At 39.8% G+C, this 9408-nt stretch overlaps 1 long non-coding RNA gene across 1 annotated transcript in view; it reads right to left on the reverse strand.

Annotated features, from left to right (window-relative positions):
* Nucleotides 1-8064: 8064 nt before the first annotated feature.
* The window catches only part of LOC118342696, a 61492-nt gene continuing 60148 nt past the window's right edge, over nucleotides 8065-9408 (reverse strand). The window contains exon 3 of the long non-coding RNA XR_004797499.1: nucleotides 8065-8129. This is a non-coding gene — a long non-coding RNA (uncharacterized LOC118342696). The remainder of the gene's footprint in view (nucleotides 8130-9408) is intronic.

Genomic DNA, 9408 nt, shown 5'->3' on the forward strand with positions numbered 1-9408 from the left:
TTTACAATACCTGTGCATGGCAAAGGTGATGGATAAGGAAATATGCTTATGGCAAATACAGTAAACTATGGTTAATGTATGGTTTAAGTTAGGGAACCAAAACACTTGGTTAAAGTAAGGGTAAGATCATGGTTACAGTTTATAAAAGCATGAACACACCCATCACCACCATGACCTCCACAACTTTACTTTCTGCTTTGCTACAGATAAGGCACAAAACCTCCTGTGCAGGCACTGGATATAATTTGCTTGTTGCAGAATTGTCTAAAATGGTCATCATTCAGAACACTAGGCTGCACTTATGTCCAAAGGAACGCACAATGAGTGCATTCAAACTCAGTTGGTAAGTAGGTGCGTGTGTGGGATCTAGGTGTAGTCAGAAAGGTGGGTTTTCTGAGGCAAAAGATGACAATACCCACTAATACCGTTTGATGTCAGATTCTTTCAAATCGATCTTGTTTAAGGTGTAGCCCTGGTACTAAAAACCAAAGATTTGTCATCACTCCTTCTGCACACTTGGCAGCCATCACCTTGGTTCACAAAATTAGCAGCCACAGTCAACCCCCATGTCAATCCTACAGATATGCTACTGTGGTATTAGGTTGTAAAATCTTGCTTTTTGCCCCTTTAATGCATTCAAATTGTATTGCTTTGGCCCACCCAGAGTATCTAGTGCTAATTATCTCTGAGACAGAGACATGCACTTCCAAATGGAGGAAAGTAGCCCTAATTACAGCTGATGCTCTCATTTAATCTCTTTCTTTCTCTGATTCTCTTCCCCTCATCCTTCTTCTTCTTCTCCTTTTCTCTCTCTCTCTCTCCTGTAGGCAGGAAGCTGCCACGAATCACTTACAGCTTTATCAGGGGATAAGTGGCTGTTCAAATATGGAGCTATTCAGAGAACTCTTTTCAATACACACAGATGCTCCTTTCACCACCAACCAGCTTCTCTCACTCACATGCATGCTGCAGATACAGTACGTAAACTCCCGCCCACCCACACACACACGGATGTACAGTACACACAGTTACACACGCAACACCTGTTAGGGTCAGCAATACTTCCCATTGCCACTGATGTCAAACAGATGTTCGGTGGCATCTGAGGTTACAACAGGAGCACAGGAAGACCAAAGAGTTGCTTGTTTTCCACAAATTTCCCATTTTTAATCTGCTAACAATTCCAGTGGGTCATAAAATTACTTAAAGGACAATAACAGTGGTTTTGAATGTTTTAGCCAATCAGATACAATTTGCATGCAATTACTCACTGTTGAACATTGTCCAAAACTTGCATTTGTAAATGTCCAGAACTCCAGATGAATGATAATGCTGCTCCGAATTTAATCGATGCAGTAGACAGATGATTGCAAAGATGTTTGCTCAAACAACTTTATAAGGTGATGATGTGTTAATTGGTGTTTACAGCTTATTTTGCTGCCCCAGAGAATCAGTGCTGCCTAATTAAAAAAGTTAGTTATGTAAAGTATGCACAATTGGTATGATTGTATATTCTTTAAACACTGCAGCGGGCCAGGCCAGAGGTAACCACACTGACCAGACCAGCTCAGAAGTTAGGAGTAATGTAGCCCTTGCCTGTTTGTTTGCAATCCACTGAGAGAAATTCAAACTAATCACGAGTTCTACATAGGTTCAAAAGCATTTTTAGTATCTTCCAGTGAAATGTGCTTTGTTAGAAGTAGATATTTTCAACATCTCCCCTTTCGACTGAATGCTTGCTATTGATAATGCATTAAACATCAATGGTTAAAAAGTAACTAATAATCTGAGTAGTTTTTGAAAAGAATACTTTTAGTATTCTTTAGTAGTTTTACTTTACTACTTGAGTAGAGATGCAGACATTTATATATCTGTATATGCTTAAACCACTGTTTATGCATGTACAGCAGATACGCTTGAGCCATTGCTACAAAGACGACATTATTTATCTGCTTATAACCTCCATTAAAACAAACTTTTTTTGATAACTTTTCCTAAAGAAGGTTCTATTAGCATGCTCAGTAGCCTCTATCTCTTCTCCTTCTCTTCTAACTCCAGTCACCGAGCGCTGATGCTCACAGAGGTCACATCCTATTCATCCCAGCAGTGATAATTACGACATTCTTATGGAGAGATGAGTGGCCCTTTTGACCTGAGAGTCCGATTGACTCACACACATGAGGAGGGAAGAAGCAACGTGAGAAGAATTCATCAGGAGTGATGACTGGAGTCCTTTGTACTGAAGTACACAGGGGTGGACACGTGCAAGGGCACACACTACAGTATGGAGAGTACACATCTTACAGAAATCAAACCACCGAGGAGCATCTTTGTGTAGACAGTATCAGTGTGTTTTTTGGAGGGCCCCTGTCAGGGACGGGATCGAGAAGTCAGCGCCGCCTGTTAGAGCGCCCTGGGCCAAGTCTGTGTAGGGGACTCAGAAGGGGGATTAGTGGGGATTTAGAGAGCAGTAATTACCCTTGCCCATGGAGGGTCTGGTAATTAAATTACCTTAGCAACCCCGTTACTGCCCAGCCACACAGAGCCTCCAAGGTCAGCGAGAGTGAAATTTCAGAACGTGCTAAATTTGTTTAGAATTGTTATCAGATAATGTTGCATTGTGTGCTGCAAAGTCATCACTAAGAGACATTTTTAGCATATAGATGGAAAACCTGAGAGGCATAACATGTATTGCATCATGTATCATGTTCAATGTAAATGAGATTTTGCTATATGTTTTCTTTATGATTAAAGTCACACAGCATCAGTAAACAGTCCTTTGGTATTTCTGTGCAATTCTTATCACATGTGGGAGTGTTTGAGGGGGAGAAGGCAAACATTACGTTACAGTATGCCGCATGAGTATGAACTAACCCTATCACAGCAATTTACTGAAAGCACACTTCAGTTTTCAAGTGGTGTGGTTTATGGTTGAACGCACAACGGAAATTGGTTTTTCTGACGTGAAACTACGTGGGACTTCCACCAGGGATCATATGGCTAAATTATTTGGTTAATTTATTTCATGGACAGCTGTGACATAGAGTAGATTGGTGGTTAAGTGAGAACTGAGCTGAGGTTAAAGACCAGTGGATTTGGAGAGAGAGAAAAGAGAGACCGAGAGATGCGTGGGAGTAGCAGCAGCTCCCACACAGGCAGGAAAGTCACGATCCACCACTCAACAGCACTTGCTCTTCTGCTCAAACTGACATATAAACACGCCAACAACAACTCCCAAGGAGAAATGAAATCTCACATTCACTTCACATGTAAAGTCTGAGTTCTTAACTATGGTATTAAGAAAGAGCAATGTCCAACACGATACTTAAATACAAATTATCCACTAAAAGCCCCATTAAGCTATGCACTAAATTCATCTTGATGCCGCTAAAGCTTCGGATTTGTCAGCAACTGTTATTTTAAATTTGGTCATTCATTTGTGACAGTCACCCAACATTAAGCTGCTCCACTATGAGTTCAATGGATCCATCAGCTGCAGCAGGAAGATAACATCCCAAACCCACCTGAAGGCTGCACAAGCATCCATGCAAACACAAATGCACACCGACATATGAATGCAGACTTTCAACACACGTGGGGACCTACACACAAACTCAACCAAACCACTTCATGTTTAAACAGACCAACATCATCCTCCAGAGATAGTAGTCTGACTGAAAAACATTATTACCAAGTAAATAATTACCTGCCATAAAGAAATTAATTGATTTTTCTCGCCATACTGTCTCTTTTCATTTCCTTTGAATCATTCAAGCTGTACGATGAAAGCGACTTCTTTCTTCTTATCTTAAACACCCACAGTTGTATTGGTGAACCCAATGACAGTCTACTAAAATAATGATCCTACTCCACTGCCAAGGGAAGGCAACAGATCATTGTGTCTGAGTTAATTCAGTTACTCAGGCAAAAACCTTCTGGTAGGTCCTCCTGTGAAATAAATTGTTTGTTGTGACTGGTAGTGAGCTGGTTTATTCTCTGTCACATCTTAAGTATTTAACTAAGCAACTAACAACTAATGGGGCCTATGTCTATGTACAAAACATCATTCTTTTAACCTTTTTTAATAACTGTCCTGTTATTGATACCTAAACCCTTTAATAAACATATGCAGGCCCTCAGTGCAAAGACAGTGTTTCTTGGTTACTAACTTATTTTAATAGCATCAACAAATGAAAGAAGAAAGTTCTGCAAAGTTGTCAGTTGTCATATCCACAATGATATTTAGATGTTAATAAAAGATGCATGCACTGCTTTATAAACAAGCACTTAAACTAATCTGTCATTCAAGAATTGCCATGCTGTTAATAAGTTTGCGGCAGAAAGTGCAGATTTTAGCATATTGGAAGGAAATTTCCATAAATATGAATATCCATGTGTAAGCTTTAATGAAAAGGAATTATCTAATAGAGTAGACTGGAGTAGGGCTGCAACTATGTTTACTTCCATTATGGATTAATTATGATTTTCTTGATTAATTCATATAACCTTTAGTGTAGTAGTAAAGATATTCCATTCCCCATCCTCCCATAACACTTTACTTTAAGTCCCTCTGTTTAGTTATTATAAGCACATTGAGTACACAGTGGTTTATGACACACTATAATGTAGCTGTACACGACTATAGGGCATATTAAATGCTATATACACACATATATATAAATGGTGTTATAAAACACCAATTAAATGTTTATTTTAAAATCATTTTAACACAATTCATCAATTATCAAATTATTGCCAGTTAATTTTATGACAATCAGTTAATCAACTAATCATTTCAGCTCTAGGTTTGCGATTGGACTTCAATTATAAAAAGATTATTTTACTAGCAGAGTTGGGTAACTAAAATACATTTTTTGTCAAAATAGAAGTGAGATAATTTCATGTATTCATTCAGCTTTTTAAAAAGGTTAACATAGTGGCTTTCCATCTGACAACAGCTATGGCTGCTCTGAACAAGGGGTCACCAGCAATAACTGGTTAGTTGAGATATTTTGGGCTAGACTGCATTTTCCAGCTATATTTCTCTCTCTCAGTGCTTATATTCCAGCTGGGTGTTAGTCTAGTACCTACACAGGAAACCTGTCTTCTTGAGAGACTTTGCTTATGAGATATGAATACTGACAAAAGTTATTTGGGTGGATATGTACTCTGTCTGCGTGCTGATGCAAGCAGTCTGGTTGGAACCGTGCCTTGCTGTGCACAACAGATACTACAGTACATGGCAACACAATTGCTCATTAGGCAGAATTGACTCTGTCTGTCAAGCACCTGTGTTTGGGGGCGGGGGGCAGCCAGACATACGCTTCTTGGGATTGTGGAGGATGATTGATGCCCTTATTGTACATCAGGTGTTTTAAAAATACCAGACACCCAAGGGTTTTCCTTTTTATTTTTATTTTTTGTCTTTTTTCATTTTTTCTTCTTCTTGTCTACTTTCTGCGGTCACTGGAGGGGAGCAAAGGGGTGGGGGATTGGCAGCTCTCCAGAAGCAAGTCGATCAACAGACATGTATCACATAACAGTGCCATTACCATCCACTGCAGCCCACTGGAACATGTAGAGGACGTGAACAGCTGGTGCCAGATACCCTCTATAGCACCTGACGGGTGTGATGCTATCGACTTGGCAGAATTAGGCCGCCTCACAGAGCAATAATTACAACAAGAGATCTTAATCTCAACCGTGAGAATGAAAGTGGAATAAAAGTGGGGGGAAATCTCCCTCGTAAAAAATTTCCTCTGAAGTCACACCCTCCAACAAAAGATCCCACCTCCCCTATTCGCCACCCTGAGAAGTCACCTTGACAGTGCCCTTCACAGCCCTCCATCACTACACTGCCTGCATGTGACAGAACAGATCTCAGTCTTGTTTATTCAATTAAGACTGAAATCACATCAAAAAACTAAAATCAAGACACTTGATTGGCACAAAATTCTTATCATCACAGGTCTTAATCATAATACAGTACATCATTTGCACTGGAATTGTTTCATAAATTACACACACACAGACAAGCGATTTATATGTGATTAAAATGACAGATGGTTTCAACAATATGACAAGTCACTGGACATCCCTGAGAAAAAATAGGCCTTTGCAATGGAAGCTCAGTCCTGCAGAAAGCTATGGTGAAAGCTAGGGGTAGAGGGTTGGTGTTAGTGTCAAGGAGTTAGTTGGATTTTAATACACTCTTTACTCTCTGTTTGTAAGCTTCAAACCTGCATTTATTCTCTGGCTAAACTAAATGCCTGAAGGTGGGGTAAGTTATAGAGAGGCAGGAACCTTGGGACTCTTAGTTTAACCTTGTCTGCCCTTATGAAGACTGGTGAATGGCATTGTTTTAGCAAAGAAAATTGGGGCCTTGCTCAGGACTACAGAAGGCGGAAGTAGAGATACACTCCTCTCACTCCATCTGAGCTGCATGCTTCTCACTTTCTCTCCCTCTCTCTCCCTTCCTCTGTCTCTCCGCGGACGGCACTCTGCCACTTTGGATATGTCACGGGCAATAAGGATGAAAAATTGGACTGCTCTTTGGGTCCCCAGTCGGCACGCCGGCTTCGTCCTCCACCTTCACATGCCTGGAGGAGGCTGAGCTCCACACTCACCAAACAAAATAGGATTTAACAAGGCCAGAATCACTCACAATGCTTCAGTAAATAGCCACTGAACCCTGCCTGAACCAGCGTTGGCGCTTGAATACAGACTTTAACATAGAAGTGTGGTGTGAGAGGATGGAGTTTGACAGAGCAGGGAGGATTGTACAGGTTTGGATCCACAACAAAATACAAATGAAAAAATCAGGTTATATCAAAACCCATAAGCCAAAGTCAGCTTGAATAAAGACTCTCCTTCACCACACTGGAAAATAAAACTACTACAGCCAGGATGGCTAGTAAGACCAGTAGTGGTTAGTACGATAGTTTGCAACTAGCATTTTTTTTTTTTAAAGTTTGTGATTTACAAAAATAGTTTACTGCTTACTAACAAATCGCACACAACCAAAAATTTCTATTGGCCATTAAAGCAGGATACTGTATGTAAGTAAGAGGACCACCGGTTCCAACTAAACACTGTACATGTAAATTTAACACATTTCCATATCAACATGTGGGAAAGTGCTGATATGAAACAACAAAGTCTCAAGTCCTTCTCTGTGCTCGGTTTTCAGCATGAGAAACAGTTGCTATCAGATTCCCAGGCGACACATGATTCATCTTGTTTTTCTTTTTCTCCTGATAACGCGGCTTGTACAACGACAGGTGGATGTAGTGTACAGTCATCTTGTGAATCTATTCCCCTCTGCTATAAGGTCAAATCAATAAGACACTATTCTACCCATATGTGTTGGACCCATAAGTAATCCATTGTCACACTGTGAAGGCTACAGTTCCCAGAGAACAATCTGCATAACTGACAGCTCGCTGGTTTTTCCATACACTGCATCTAAACAGCAGGTGCATCCATAAACTGGTCCTCCGAGTAGCAGCAGTGTCCTCAAGGGTCAAAGCAGACTTGCTAATTTTCTACTCATATATTCACAGCGTCAGCTTCTTTGTGAGTTTACAGTACAGAAACTTTGGGTTTGGGCTGAGAATGTTCCAGTCAAATAACCTTTAATCAAACCAGCAAAATATACAACCAAGCAGCTTCAGTAATTCGACACAGAGCAAATAACTTTTTTCCAAGTAGACTGTGTAGAAAAGGTTGTGACACATCATCTTCCATCCTCATGCCTACCATCCGAAGAATATATTCGTATAATATATAATATTCTAATTTCTCACCCAGAAAGCTGTCATTGTAGTTATTTTGTATTTAGAAGTGCACCCAACAAGATTTGAGGTGGTTTATAGCAAAAGTGTTAAAGGGGTAAAATGAAAATAATTACATTCAGCAGGGGTTAATACACTTGCTCCATTAAATTTAGGTCTTGAGGAATTCTCAATGAAAAATAAAAAATGAAATATGATAAACATAAACACAGCATAATGGAATCCCACAACCACCTCTGTGTGTCAATTGGTAAAAGGGAAAGAAACTAACCTTTAACTCAACAATGCAGTGTCTCTTTAAAAGCTTCCTCCGCAGTCTCTGGCAGTAACTGAGATCTAGAGAAGATGAAAATGAAAAGTAAGGCCATGTTTGTACAAATTAATAAAAAAAAGTAGTCTATATTAGGCTAGTTCTCACAAAAAGTACCACTGCTGCTGGAATACTTCCTTAGTTAGGTATATATCATTGTTATCACCTCAAAGACTACTCTACTAAATTGAAAAATGTATAGAAAAATAATGTGTAAAGAGCCACTATAACCAAAAAGAAAATAAGGATTGGATAAAATGTACTGTTTATCAATTTTGGGACCTTAGGGATGGGAAATTGTGAAAAAATTCTGTTCTAAAACTATGCTGAGAGGAATAAATCGCAGGTAAGACAACACGCCGGCTTTGTATTTGAAATCTCAGAATAATCAGAGTGCACAATGGGCTCAAACAACTGTATCTAGAAGCAAGGCAAAGACAAATAAGCCTACATCTTCTGCCCCTGTTGATTGTTCCATCAGCCCAGTAATCTGTGCGTCAGTAGTGGGGTGGCAGATATCCATTATCAATGGACTGTTTTCACAGACAATTGGCCATATTCAGGGAACAGCCAGTGGAGACCAGCCATGTGTTGGAAAACCAGTAGAAAGAGCAGCTGGGGATCTCCTCCCAACAGATGCCGCCTGCTGTGGAGGTGTGGGAAGATTTTCAGTACAGTCCTGGTGGGGAATGTGGGTGCTATCTACACTGACACAAAACAAATATCTTGGAGTTTGTTGGAACAGTAAGCAACTAATGATGCCTCAAAGATGTATTAGCATATGCACAATACACAAAGGACAATTTCTTTCTATCGGGCAGAAAAAAAAAGTTTGGACCTGAGTAAATGGAAAAAAATCATCCTCTGGGGAGAATTATAGTGGAGCAATCTGCCCGTTAGATTTCTTGCGAATAAGCAGAAATTATATCTGACCACCTGATGGGGGTGTCAGAAAGGTCAGAAGGTCACCAAAATCATTACGAATCAACCCCTGTGGACTATAAATATTCACAGCAAATTTACTGGAAATTCGGCCAGTGACTTTCAAGATATATAGTCATGTTGTGTCGTGGGTAAATCAACCTGATGCTAGAACAAAAGCTCAGAAAGATACCAAAATCATTATGGATCATCATTTAGGGAATATGCATTTCCACAACAAATTGAGTAGAAATTTGGCAATTTGTTTATGAGGTCACAGGTAAATTGTTGCCTAATGGTGGCTTAGGATAAAAGGTTAAAGAAGCTATCCAATCATTATGAATAATTCTCTGGGGATCGTTGATATCCATGTCCATATTCATG

Source organism: Morone saxatilis, unplaced genomic scaffold, assembly GCF_004916995.1.
Source record: "Morone saxatilis isolate NCDOM2014 unplaced genomic scaffold, NCSU_SB_2.0 Contig10, whole genome shotgun sequence".
Lineage (NCBI taxonomy): Eukaryota > Metazoa > Chordata > Actinopteri > Moronidae > Morone > Morone saxatilis.